Source organism: Frankliniella occidentalis, unplaced genomic scaffold, assembly GCF_000697945.3.
Source record: "Frankliniella occidentalis isolate FOCC.00 unplaced genomic scaffold, Focc_3.1 Scaffold29, whole genome shotgun sequence".
NCBI lineage: Eukaryota > Metazoa > Arthropoda > Insecta > Thysanoptera > Thripidae > Frankliniella > Frankliniella occidentalis.
Window position 1 is genome coordinate 1,434,507 of NW_026267159.1, and position 5,117 is coordinate 1,439,623.

Consider the following 5,117-nt stretch of genomic DNA (forward strand, 5'->3'; position numbering starts at 1 on the left):
GAGAGAGAGAGAGAGAGAGAGAGAGAGAGAGAGAGAGAGAGAGAGAGAGAGAGAGAGAGAGAGAGAGGCCGCCCTCCCTGCACGCAGCCCTTAATTAAGCGGTGTGTCCTGGGGAAAGTAAACTCGGGGAGTGGCGGCGCGCGGCGCGAGGTGGACGTGACGAGCAGCGCTGTGGTGTGCGAGTCACACCCGCTGTTTTTCTTAGATTTGCCACGGTCGGCCCGGCGGCCTGACGCGCGGTGCGAAGCTTCTATATGGACTGCTAATACTCTTTCTGTGAGCGGGCGCGTCGTCTCGAGAGAGAGTGGCTGAGTTGTGGCTGCTGTGGGAGATGCAGTCGCGGTAAACACTTTCTCCTAACGCTCCGCATATTAAAAACCGATGTAAGCGGGCCATGAAAAGTAATGAAATTGCAGCCGGGCTCCCCCCTTCTCCTCTTTTACGTCTTATTTCCTTCCTCAAAAAAGCGCTTATTTGCCGATGCTGCCGCTGCCGCTGCAGCAAAACTCATAATGGAGAGAGGAACCGAAGCAAACTTCGGAGCCTCCTCTGGTGAGAGCAAGTCGATGCGCGCCAGAGGACGGCAGGGGAGAGAACTACAGTTGCTCGAGTGTTATCTTGCCAAATAGGCTGGTGGTGGTATTTTGTCGTTAATTGACAAAATTGGAGAAAAGATAACTTTAGATTGATGTGTGGAGACCGTAGAGACGGGAGACTCTTGGTGTGCAGGAACGCCCATCGGATGCCACGGGGGCACTGGGTTTGGATAAATGGAGTTGGATAGCGCAGAGGACGGGAAGGTGGATCCTAGGATCCTAGGATCCACCTTCCCGCAGAGCTCTGCATGCCGGGAAATGGGTCCTCCCTCCTACCCGCTCCCCTCCCCTCGATCCGTCACTAACATCCCAAGGCACCCCCTTCCTACCCCTTCCCCTTGATTCCCCCTCTCCCGCTCGTGCTTCGACACTTTTAATAACCTTCCTCGCTAATGATAGAGCCGCCATCCATTAGGTGGAGGGCGGTGGAGGGGAGGGATTTAGGGAGCGGAGGGGAGGGAGGGGGCGGGGTGGGAGGAGATGGGACGAGTCGTGTTCACGGGTTTTGAAGGAGAGCGTAGCCCTTTCCTTATCAGGACAGCGGGGCCTCGGGGGAGCGGGGGAGGGGTCGTGGAGGGGGGCCTCGGGGGAGGTCTCCACAGGCCCCCACCCCCCACCAGTAACTAATGCGATTTTAATGCCAGGGAAAGGCAAATGAGAGAGGTGTTGTTGGTTTAACTCAAGTCACCGCGTCGACTCGCCTTGCTTGAAACGACACAAAAATGCATAATCTGTATACAGCGTGACCGCCCCGACACTCCCCGAAAAAGAAATCGTATTGTTTTGACTTGTCTCCACCCGGCGGAGGGCCTCCTTTCCCTCCCAGGACATGATCGCAATACAAATCCAGCCCAGCCGCGAGCACCCTCGGGCCCGGGGCCCGGGGGCGCGGGGGCTGACAGGAGGGGTGGTTCATTGCGAATGGTGCTGGTCGCGTAACATATTGAATGGCTTCTGGTGACGTAGGGGTGAATTGGGGGACGCTCAAGAATGCGATAAGAGAAAAACAGCGCCTTGGCGTGGATGCGTGCGTGTGTGTGCGCGCGCGCGTGTGCACGCATGCATTTATTCGTGTGTGGTTGTGCCCCACAATAGCGAATAGGATTTGCCAAGGTGCGAGTTTTTTGGTAGAGAGAGAAATTATTTTGTGCCACAACAAATATCAGAAAATACTTTAAATATCTTCTGGCAAGTACGTTTGTTTTTCTCCTATTCATTCGACAAACTACGGGACCTCGGCGCCTGCGAGACTCAAGGTAGGCCATCCCGCAGTACACACATGCACTGTAGGCAAGATGTTGTCTGCCTACCAGGCGCTTTCAGAGCTTGCAGGGGCTGAACTTGACAGAGGTTCGTGACGGCTAATGACGGACGTACTTTCTGGATGATCCCTAACTTATCTCTCAAATGACCTGCATTTTACGTTTCTTTATTTACACATGATATAATCAAAAACTGGTTGTGCCAGAACGTTAACCTGAATCGCGCGGAGGAGTTACCCGGAAATTTACGCGCTGCAGTCGCGTGGCTGGGCGGGAGTTTTAGTCTCAATTGGTTGTTTTTGTTTGAGCCTACGTCTTCCGTCGCCCTTTCAACCGTTTTGCGGGAGCCGCCTGCCCGGTTGGTCCGCTGCTGCTGGCCCTCTTGATTAATAACTGATATTCTTTCCTCCCGCCAACGCCGCTTGAATGGAACCTGGATTCTTAATTACATTCCTAATAATCTATTCGCGTTTGCTTCAAGGCGCCTTGTCTTTGTTCCCGGTGCCGCCCCTCCCGTTGTCGCGCCGCTCGAAAGTGAAATTGTTTCACACCCCCGAGGGAGGGGAGGAGGGCAGCCTAAGGGGCAGCCCTCTCACCCGCCCGGGCTGGGCCCAGCCACCGGAGCAAAAGAGGAGCCGAGTACGCCAAATCAGCCGGGCCGGAGCGCGTTTTTCTTATTTCCCAACAAAACGACGGCGCGGCGTCTCCCGAATCGATCTAAAGTTTACTTGAGCGGGGAGCGCGCGAAAAACGACTTTACAATGTTATGTCTGTTTGATTTAAGGGCTGCGCGGTGGCGGTGTGCAAAGCAGGTGAGGTATCGCGGCTTCCAGAAACTCTTCCAATCCAAGTCGTGGCCCGCGGGGACTCTGGGAGCCGTATATCAGTCTGACGAGCCGTCTGGACGGGCGCGGCGCGCGACCTGGCGGCCGAAGCGGGAAACGCTTGTCGACACAGCAGTTCACCTCGCTGCAAATGCCACTGGGCTTAGGGGGGGGGGGAAACTCTTAGAAAATAAATACGCCTTTTCTGGAAACCGCCAGATGTAAATGGGTAAAGTTGCATGAAAAAGCCGCACCTCTTCTAGATTGGAGGAGTGAGCACCACGATCTTGCGCTGTCTAAAATATAACTAGGAGGATTTTCAAAAGGTTTGAAAGAATCCTTCACTATACACCCTGCACTATCTCCGCTCCACTAGTGACGCAACCCGGCGTCTGCTGGTCCTTGCTGCCAGCTCCATTTTCTGTTACGATCTCTACGGATGGTTGTGGTGCAAGGGGGAACTTTTTACCTTCGTTTTGAAAGTCTCTCCCTTTCCGCTTCCCTGGTCGCCTCTAGCAGGCTGCCTTACGAGAGCCCCGCCCCGTCTCGCCCCGCCCCTCCCCGCCTCGCCAAACCCCACTCCACCCCCACTCCCACTCCACCCCTTTTACTTATGTTTAAAAGATGACCGCTAGTTCTACGTTCTCATTACAGAACGCAGCCCCGCAAGCGTAACACTGTTTGATCAGACAGAAAATTCACAAAACACTCTGCCGCTGTTGGTTTGCCCCGAGTGCAAGAATCGTGAATAGACTACCGCGGGCCTTTCTTCGTAAGGGAGAGTGGGCACCGGCTGTCAGAAGCACATACTGTCAATGAGCTGGCAATAGCAGCCCATCCACTCTTTCAGTCATCTAATTTGTGAAATCGCAACCCCTTTACATCTGTATTTGATTGCAAAATGGGAATGGTGAAACTTTCAGTGGTGTAGTAGCAGCGTACTCTACATCCAAAGATTAATTGACAGTAATACCCCCAAATTGGAGCAGGTACTGTCACTCTTTTTATGATCTGCCGTTGCAGAAAAGGTTTGAGTGTAATTTTGATTTTGGGGGGTCAAATGCTTCAATTGGCACATCCTTTCCGAGATACCAGACCACTTCGAGAAACCACTTCTCCCATGAGTTATATACCGATAGGTACAGACATGGTGACAGCTAGTGCCCCACCCCCGTAGCACAAACTGTCAATTGCCGAGGTTTCTTCTCGAGATGATTTGAGAGGGGTCTCAATGATTTCGTGTGACTGAAGGTCGAATAGAGGCACACCAACCCCAAAACCCGCAATTGCCTAAGCTAGGACTGCTAGAGAAGACTTTGCAAAAAGTGACACTATGTGCCCCACTCTCCCGCGTATACGCGCCGGTGCTGGTTGTTTTGCCTATACTACCAAGGGCCATGGCGCCTCATGTGGCCAAAAAGATGTGGTCACTACTGGGCGAGTGCTTTTCATCGACAGGTTAAGGTTTTATACCCACCCGAACATATGTCAACATATCAAGGAAAACTGAAACCCGATTCGCACTCGGAGTGACATAATTGCGAATTTAGTTAAAAGTATGCTACTATTAACAAGTCCTAAATGTACTTACTTTGAATCGGGTGCAACAACGTTCCCATTTGATTATTGTAAAATGTTCTCGGTACGACATCAATTGAGTAATTTCAATACTTACGTTTTCGTGTCCTTTTTTTGTGTGTGTTGCTGTTTGTCAAACAAAATTGCGATTAATTATCCGCCAGGTTTTAACAGTTAGTCCAACAAACGCTGAATATTGTTCTTCGGTAGAGTAACCCTTTCCACCATAAGGGCGTTGGCAAAGGTCAGGGTTCTGAGTGGTCTGCAGACTCGGGGCGTAGGGCTGGAGGAGCAGAGGGTGGAGGGGTCTTTGCGTACAAAGTAAGATCCTGTCGCTCTGTTTGGTTTTGTGATTAGCTCCGGCATCGACCAGTGCCGCGCGAAAGGAAAAATAAAATACAGATAGAAACTTGATAATTGAGGCCAAACGCTGCGCGCCCTATTGTTCGACGACGACTGCTGTAAGATCGTTGGGGGAAGAATAACCCCCTTTCAATCCGAGATTGAAGCGGTGGTGGTCGTTTCGTGGTCCGGGCCGGTCCCACCCCTCCCGGCCTCGCCTCGGAGAACTAACCTCGTCCAACTTTACTGCAGCCAGTGCAAGGACCCGCCCCACAGCCCCTGCAAGAGGGGCGACGTGTGCGGCGCGCGTGCCCCGCTTCTGTATAGAAATTTACCACCGTGGGAAAAATAATCCCTCTCTCTCTCCCCCCGTGCAGGAAGGCTCATTCAGAACTTTGAGCGTGTGGCGAGGAGACATAAAGGACCTATAAACGGGCGGCCGTAAATGTCCGCCATGCCTCATATCAACTCATTTCTCTCTCCCCTCTCGCTCTGCGCCCTCCGCTCTCTCTCTC